This window comes from Octopus bimaculoides, chromosome 8 (assembly GCF_001194135.2).
Source record: "Octopus bimaculoides isolate UCB-OBI-ISO-001 chromosome 8, ASM119413v2, whole genome shotgun sequence".
Classification (NCBI taxonomy): domain Eukaryota; kingdom Metazoa; phylum Mollusca; class Cephalopoda; order Octopoda; family Octopodidae; genus Octopus; species Octopus bimaculoides.
Window position 1 is genome coordinate 83,130,205 of NC_068988.1, and position 10,000 is coordinate 83,140,204.

Here is a 10,000-nt window from a genome sequence, read left to right on the forward strand (position 1 = left end):
GTAACTTAAAAACTGATGATGTCATTCCATCAATGTGTGGACGCTGGTTGTTCTCGTTCATACTTTACGTTTAAATTTCTGTAATTTAAAATTTTTATTACTTCTTATATTGAACTTGACAAAGAGACTTACTGTAATAATAATGATGATGATGATGATGATGATCCTTTCTACTACTACTTAAGAAGAAGAACAAAAACAACACCAATAATAATTATAGTAATAATAATAATTGTCATAACTCCATTCGGCTCTGTTGTAATCCTTATAACGAATTATTATACACCCACTTCAGTTATCGCTATTAGCTCCGTAGGCAAAGTTGACCTCAGTGGATTTTGAACTCAGAATGTAGCGACAGACGAAATACCGCTAAGCATTTCGAAATACCACTAAGCAGCTTGCCAGGCATGCTAATGATTCTGCCAGCTCACCAGATGATAATAATTCTTTCTACTACTACTACTACTACTACTACTACTACTACTACTACTACTACTAATAATAATAATAATAATAATAATAATAATAATGATAATAATAATAATGATAATAATAATAAGAAGAAGAAGAAGAAGAAGATGAAGAAGAACAACAACAACAATAGCAACACCAATAATAATTATAGTAATAATAATAATAGTCATAACTCTATTCGGCACTGTTGTAATCCTTATAACGAATTATTATACACCCGCTTCAGTTATCACAGTATCGCTATTAGCTCTGTAAGACACGCCTCTCAACACAGTCTAACACTACTTCCCGATACTGGCCAATGTCACCTTACTTATAGTGACTGAATCATTCCACTCATCACATTATTTTTTAATAATATTTTCATAGCAACAGCAAACAGTGAGATATGCATGCATACGGCCCATACCTATTTCTCAAATTGCAATTTTTCATGTTTAATGTTAAGCTATAAAGCGATTTATTATGCTTAATTGGAGTGGTTTTCTGCAACATGTGCTGGGACAACTTAACATTATTATGATCTGGTTCTCCAAAATAACAGGTACACAGTAATTATTCTAAAGCGCTTTTCTTGACCATTCGAATACTTTATAGTAATTAATTTGTGAGGTATTGCTTCTAGTAAAATATACAGAGTATTTATGATATCTTTTAATCAATACTTGATGAAAACCCATGTTAATAGATGGTACATAAGGTATGCACTAATGCAATGTAATGTTCCTCTATGTTTTTACTGTAAGTATGCACAAAAATTCCGTGTATTGTGTGCAAATTTCAGATTTTTCTGCAAAGTATGTGTGCATTCATACAAATAACCATTGGTCAGATTTTTTCAGTTACAAAAGAAAAGTCTGATTTCATCATGAAAACCTTGGGTCTGTACACTTTTTTCACTTCCCTTGTTGTATTGCAGCAGAAGCATGTTCATACTTTGCTTGTTTAAGCATAAATAGGGTGCATATTGGCTTGTACACCTGTTTTTTGCAAGTGGTTACATGACCTGATCGCACATTGATCTAGGTTTTGCTGATCTTCCAAACCCGTTCATGCCAGTTAGATGCCTTAAGTTATCCAATCAGACCACTTGTAAGACCAGCAAAGTGCGCCAAATTTGCATTGGTGTCCTGAAGCCTACCATCAGCTATATATGGAAACCTTTCCCACTATTTCTTCAGTGAAGTGGGATGCAAGGTTCAGATCTTCAGTAGAATAGAAGCTTATTTTACAGGCAGCCTGCCTCTGGTATCCTTTCATGCATACTTCAGCAGAAGTTATGTCATGTATTTGTTTTCCTGTTCTACACTGCATACATCATGTGCTAACTGCATTAGAAACCCTTGTACATTTTCTGCAAGATATACCTCTACAGCTTTGCCGTGTTAATGCACTTTAACAGGTTGAATAAATCATTGCATTTTATCCTTCTGGTTTTCTGTTTTATTCCTTTATCTACACGCACAAGTATACTGGTACTCAAACCAGCATTATCCTTCAACGCAACCAACTCTGTCAAAGCACAACATGTGTGCACTCAAATGCTCAAAGTAAAGGGAACATGAAGGCAATGATAACAGTTATTTGCAAATTTCAGGGGCTTTGACAAAGTAATGAGTTTCTTGTCATAATTTCATGGTTTCTGATATAAAAAGTTACTTATTCCAATGTCACTACAGCATAGTGCATGGGAAGATGTTTGCACTTCCAAATTTTGTCCATTCTTGGTCACTTGCTACACCTCCATGTTGCTGACGTGTGTGCAGCATTGTGCATTCATGTTTTTGTTGGTATTGAGGGAGTACAGACTCTTCCCACTATTGTATTACATCAGTTTTTGTTATGGGGCTTGGCTGGAATCATTTATTGTATTAGTGTCTGTATTATGTGATATGTGTGTAAAGCAGACGGTGTTCTTCTGTTGGGTATCTGACCTGCAGAGTACATGTTGTGGGAGTTGTTTATTTTATTGGTTGGTTATCAATGTATCGGGTGAAGATTGCATGGATAACCAGCTGGAGGTGGCTTCTCCGGGGGTTGAAAACAGTAGTAATGTCAGTTCCTACGGAATAGCCATGTTGAAGTGGCAACAACCATTACTTCTTGATATAGTTACTACTTCCTTCTCTATAAGAGATTTTCTAACTAGCTACTTTGCAAAATCAGTGACTATTTGTCACTGATTTTTCTATATATTGTGAGGTGTGTGTGGGTGTTGTTGTTGTTGTTGTGCTTATGTTTATCTTCCATCACTGTTTGACAAGTGATGTTGGAATGTTTACATCTCTGTAACTTAGCAACTTGACATAAGAAACAAATAGAATAAGAACCAGGCTTAAAAAAAAAAGAAAAAAAATACTAGGGTCAATTCATTCAACCCCAAAATTTCAAGATGGTGCCCCAGCATGGCCACAGTCTAATGACGGAAAACAGCAAAAGATGAAAGATAAAATATAAATACTCCAATCACTACTGGTATTTTTTTTACTTTCATGTCCTACACCTTGAATATTTCAGTTCCAAGATCTTTGTACTTTGAGAGTTTCTTCACTTCTTTTTGGGCAATATTTTAGTCAGAAGGGACTTCAATGTCTCTCAGTAAGTAGGTGTTTTTTGTTTTATATCCTAAATTATTATATTTGGTCAATTAACCTTGGTTTCTTTGTCAGTTTCAATAGCATATCCCACATGATTATGACCGGATCATTATCATGTACCTTGTTTGGCACATATTTACACCATTTCTTGTTAGCTTTTATGTTACAGTGTTGGCACATTGCCCAGTAGATATAACTACTTACTCAGTCATGTCTATATATATATATCATCATCATCATCATCGTCGTCGTTTAACGTCCGCTTTCCATGCTAGCATGGGTTGGACGATTTGACTGAGGACTGGTGAAACCAGATGGCTACACCAGGCTCCAATCTGATTTGGCAGAGTTTCTATGGCTGGATGCCCTTCCTAACACCAACCACTCAGAGAGTGTAGTGGGTGCTTTTATGTGTCACCCGCACAAAGGCTAGTCAGGCGGTACTGGCAATGGCCATGCTCAAGATGGTGTATTTTATGTGCCACCTGCACAAGAGCCAGTCCAGGGGCACTGGCAACAATCTCGCTCAAAAATCCTACGAAGGCCAGTCAGGCGTTACTGGCAACGGCCACGCTCAAAATGGTGTATTTTATGTGCCACCTGCACAAGAGCCAGTCCAGGGGCACTGGCAACGATCTCGCTCGAAAGTCCTTAGACATGCCGAGATTTGGCTGGGACTGGACAACCAGAGATGATGTGGTCCACAATCTCATTGTGCTGGTTGCACATTCTGCATTTGGTATCAGGACCTGTTTTAATTATTTTGCTTTCATAGCTATTTGTAACCAGGCATTGATCTTGTGCAATGAAAATCAGTCCTTCTGTCTCTGCTTTCAGTCCAGAGCTTTTCAGCCATTGTTGGCTTTTATTAATATTATTATTATTATCACTTGCTGGGACACACCCAGTGCCCTAGGGCAAGTGAAAGTTAAGAGATGTTGAAATATAGCTGAAAGCTTGGCAAAGTGAAGTGGTGAAGGCAGTAAAGAAATACCTCCATATAATGCAATACAAACATTTAAATTGGTAGAGTTTTTCTAACGATGTGGTCAGTACTTGTCAGCACAGTCTTTTGGATTTCCTTGAGACATGGTTCTCCTGAGATGTTGTCTAAATGTTTCTGGCATCCCTTTTTTATCGTACCTAGGGTACCTACAACAACAGGAAGCTTTTGTATTTCAATTTCCAGGTTCTTATATCTACCAAGTGTGTCAGACTCTTTTACAGATACATTTATGATTGTTGTAGGGAATTAGTAATAACAGTACACCCCTCCCACGTGACGAGTGGAATAATCAAGTCATTATAAGTAAGGTGACATATCGGAGAGTACATGCTAGACTGTGTTGAGAGTCATGTTTTACAGAGCTAATAGCAATACTGCAATAACCAAAGTGGGTGTATTAATATACTAACAAATAAAGGATATAACAGTGACAACGCAAATTACAACAGTGAGGATGAGGATTTAAAAACAATTCATGAAGAATTAACTTGGCAAGGATTTAAACAACATGAGGATAAACCAATTCATGTGGAGTTAGTAGAAACTCGAAGAGGAGTTAATAAACTCATGAAGTTGGTGTACGAATTTTCTGAAAAATGGTAAAAGTATGGAAAATTTTTTGGCAGGTTTGCTCAAATTGCAAAAACAGCAACAACAGCTGAGAGAATAACAAAATATACAACTGCAAGAGCAACAACAGAAGCAACAACAATTAGTTTTGCAACAACAAATGCTGTGATTAATGAAGTCACCAGACTATGTCACAAACTCCATACCTGAGTTCAAATACAAACCAGACGAAGGAGTTACCTTCGAAGCATACTACAGAAGATATGAGTAAATCTTTGAGAAAGAATGTAATAATTAGGACAAGATGAAGACGTGCTTAAGCTTGAGGAAACTAGCAGCAACTGAACATGAACGATAGAGTTATTATGTACTTCAAGAAAACCTTCAGACATAAATTTTAATGGCACAATTGATATATTGTGTAAAATTTTCAGTGAAAAAAGCTCATTGTTCAACAAATGTTGGAAGTGTCTGAACATAGAGAAAAACAATGAAGAAGACTTTATCACATATCCTGGTAAAGTAAACAGGGAATGTGAGAAGTATAAGCTGGATAAATTAACTCCAGATATGTTCAAATTCCTGATTTTTACACAGGGACTAACTACCAAAAAGGATACAGAAGTCAGAACTAGAATTCTTGCAAAGCTGGAGCAAAACCAGAATGTAACTCTGCAAAAATTGTCTGAAAAATGTGAAAGGATACTTAAATTAAAACACGACACAGAGGAAATTGAACGTAAAGATTGTTTCCAAGTAAAACCAGTGCAGAATAGTCTGAATAGAGATAAAGTGTTTTCTAAAAAACACGACAAACATCAGGATATAAGCCCATGTTTTGCATGTGGTGGTATGCACCTGAGGAAACAATTGTCCATTTAAAAAAGTGAAATGTTTTCATTGTAGTAATATAGGACATATAAAGACGCACTATAGAACAAAGATGATAAAATGATGAAACAAAGGAAAAAAATAGTTTGTCATCAAAAAAAGGGTAATACAACAAACAGAAAATTCATACATGTGAAAATTAGAAATACAGGTGTAAAATTGAAGTCCAACACAGGTGGTAACATGACTATTATAAACAAAAAAATGTGGAAACATATCGGTAAGCCAAAATTAATTAAATCTAAAAAGGTAGCACATGGTATTACTGGTAAAAGATTATATTTTATCGGTGAATGTGTAATGTAACATTTTGAGGTCAAATGAAAATGGCTAAGATATATATATTAAAACATTCACTTAATTTATTTAGTACAGAGTGGATAGAACTATTCAATTTATGAAATAAGCCCATAGGTGTTTTGTGTAGAAATATAGTCACCTCAGTCAAAGGTTCAAATGTGGCTGAGGGACTGAGACAAAAAATCACAGTAAAACTGAGTGGAGCACATATATTTCAATCACAACGAAACATACCATTCTCAAAAAAATTGCCCATGATAAAACATAAATATTGTTAAAAAAAGTAGATGTTAAGACTACATATTAAGACTACATGTTAAGACTACATATCGATGTAGCTGGTCCTTTAAACAGTTCTTTCTACTTAGTGATAATTGATAGTTTTGTGAAATGGCCTGAAATTGTTAAGTGTAAAAAACCAACCTCCTCAACTGTGACAAATTTTTTACACAAAGTGTTTGCAAGATTTGACATCCCAGACAAGATAGTGTCTGACAATGGAATGCAATTTGTGTCTAGCAAATTTTAAAAATTTTGTTGAATGTTCGTGGTAGAACATATAACTACAGCATCATACCATCCCAGATCTAATGGATAGGCAGAACGCTTTGTTGATACATTCAAAAGAGCCCTTAGAAAATCGAATAAGGAATGCACAGATGAGGTAGCTCTACAACAATTTTTAAGAGTGTACTGTGTAACACCAAATTTGAATACACCAGCAAGTAGCTCACCAGCGGAGCTGATGTTTGCAAGGCAAGTAAAACCAGTTTTTGATAAATTGCTACCTGGCAAGAAAAGAAAAAGTGCCAGGGAAAACATAGCAAGATTCTTTAAAGTTGGTGAAAAGGTGTATATGAGGGCATACAGAAGTGGAAAGCAGAGTTAGGAAGTGGGTGAAATTACTAAATGCATAGGTAAAATGATGTATTGAGTGAAAAGTAGAAAAGGCATACAAAAGAGACAGGAACGAATTGAAAAAGAGATTCATGGAAAGCGAACTAAAGAAGTTGGAGGAACTGATGGAATGGTTGTACAATACATTCCAAGTACCAATGCTACAGCAGATGATTGAACCTAGGTGTACAAGTGGGAGGAAAAGAAAACATACAGAGTTTCTCAAAATAGGTGCCAAGCACAAAAAATATTAAATTAAAAAGAAGAAAAAAAGTTCAAAAAAGGGAGGTGGGGTGAATTAAAAAAATTATTGCTAAATAAAATGACACTTCCTGAGAAAAACTTAAAAGGGGAGATGCTGTAGGGAATTAATAATAATGATACACCCCCACCCCCATGTGATGAGTGGAATGATTCAGTCACTATAAGTAAGGTGACATTGGCCAGTATCGGGAAGTAGTGTTAGACTGTGTTGAGAGAATAACAAAATATACAACTGCAAGAGCAACAACAGAAGCAACAACAATTAGTTTTGCAACAACAATTAGTTTTGCAACAACAAATGCTGTGATTAATGAAGTCACCAGACTATGTCACAAACTCCATACCTGAGTTCAAATACAAACCAGACGAAGGAGTTACCTTCGAAGCATACTACAGAAGATATGAGTAAATCTTTGAGAAAGAATGTAATAATTAGAACAAGATGAAGACGTGCTTAAGCTTGAGGAAACTAGCAGCAACTGAACATGACCGATAGAGTTATTATGTACTTCAAGAAAACCTTCAGACATAAATTTTAATGGCACAATTGATATATTAAAATGCAGCAATCCTTTTGCCAACAACTCATAATTCATATTCATATGGAAACTAAACATGATATAATTTTTATGGTTTAAAAGGAAATTAAGCTACAATTTTTTTCTCTAAAATAAGATATTTGCTTTATAAAACTGCAATAATGAGTTAACCTAGAAATTAGGTAACACTTGTCACCCATACATAATTCTGCACGACTGTATACATCAATGACTGGGATGAAAACGAGAGACACCCTTGCCTTCTAGCAATATTTAACATGTATGAGATCCAACAGTAAGCAAGACAAAGTATTTTAGTACAATTTTCTACTTCTGTTATTGTGTCTGGTAACCTAGAAAACTAATTATGTCTCGTGATTGGGGATGTATCTAATATGAGAAAAACCTTGTGATTTAAAATTAATTGAGAAGGAACAAAGTTTTCAATGTTTTTGATATCATAACCCAACAGATATCAAACAAGTTAATGACACACTTCACATGAGAATCTTTAAAAAGAAAAACTATTTTTCAAAGGTAATATTAAGGAAAAAATGTATAAACAACGATACAAAAACTATTTTTCAAAGATGTGTAGAGTTGGTTACATAGAAAGAGAGCAATATATGAAGTGAAAATAATTACATTGTAAAATAAAAAAAAAAGCATCGGTGGGGTGATGCATACCCTGCATGCAGAGAAAATTTTTCCGCAAATTATAGTGTGGCTTACAATGTGTTGTTTACCCATGCTTTTTAATTGAACTGAATTAAGCTTTGTAAGTGTTAGACTAAAAGAGGATTAGAAGCCTAAATAGATGACAGCTAAAAGTAGACTTCATCAATGTCTACACCAAATGTATATGAGTAAAATTTGCATATGACTAAAAATGATTATTCAAATAATAATCGTGATTCTGAAAAAGAAAGTGAACAAACTGAAATACGTATAGAAAATACTGCATAGAATTTGAGAAATGCTTTCAATGATGGCAGGTGAATCAAGCATACTGTAGTTCATTGTAGGATAATATGACCACTTGCTTATTGGGAAATTTGTAAGTTCAAGTTTAAAAAATTTTTTTTTTTTTTTTTTAAAGTGTCACCATTATAGGTATTTATGCTCTGGTGCAATTAAGAAATCAAATCATAAATAAACAAAACCCTCGGATCCATCACTGTATGTGTGTGTGTGTGTGTGTATGCACACACATACAGAGAGAGAGTCACATATCTCTGTATGTATCGACATGTGTCTATGTGCATAGGTACACCATAATCCATACACACACAGATGAGGGTCAAATCAAATGATATATATATATCACAACACTTTCCACTGGACGCTTTTCTCCAAATTTGTGTGGTATGTTATAGAGAGAGGGTGGGAGGACTGCATTGTCTGGTGTGCTCTTTCAACAATAAAAAACTGTAGGGTGTGATTTAAGGGGAAATTTGCCTACTATTTCTAGCAAGCCAAACAGACTCCCTCATTGACTTGCAGTAAGCTTTGATATTCTTATTAAGGTAGCAAGCTAGCAGAATTGTAATCATGCCGGGCAAAATGCTTAGAGGTATTTAATCTGTCTTCGTGTTCTGAGTTCAAACTCTGCTGAGGTTGACTTTGCCGTTCATCTTTTTGGGGGTCGATAAAATTCCTACCAGTTGAGCACTAGAATTGATTTCATCAAATTACCCCTCTCTCAAAATTACTGGCCTTGAGCCAAAATTTGAAATCATTATTATTATTGTTATTAAGGCGGTGAGCTGGTAGAATCATTATCACACTGGGCAAAATGCTTAGCGGCATTTCATCCTTTTTTACATTCTGAGTTCAAATTCTACCAAGAACAACTTTGCCTTTCATCCTCTTGGGATTGATAAAATAAGTACCACTTGAGGACAAGGGTTGACCTAATTGTATTCACCCCTCACTTGAAATTACTGGCATGGTACCAAAATTTGTAACCATTATTAATATTATTATTGTTTAGCCCTATTTCTATGAGAAAATGAACAAATTGTCCAATATATCTTTTACTTATTTGACTGAGTCTCTGAGAAAAGGCATTACAGTCATGACTACCAGAGCAGATTTTGTAAAGTATGCCTGTGTCACTTACCAGGTGGCCTTCACCACTGGGAAATTTAGTGATAAAAATGTTGCTGTACACAACATCAGCAAAGCATTTCACTGTTTTACTCATTATGAGATCAGTGACTGCCTGTCACTTCTATATTTATATACTGTGAGTAGGGTTGAGTAAGCTACTATCTCTAACTGGTGGTTGTCCAGCACCGAGTATGGCAAAATTACCCAGAAACTATTGGCCTGTTGGTACTGCTAGTGGCTAGGAGGGAGCAGTACGCTCCCTTGTTCACAGTATATTTCAGACACAGATTGTGTACTTGTCCTGTGAAGATAACCAGCTGGAAAAGATGTTTTCCTGGGATTAAAAG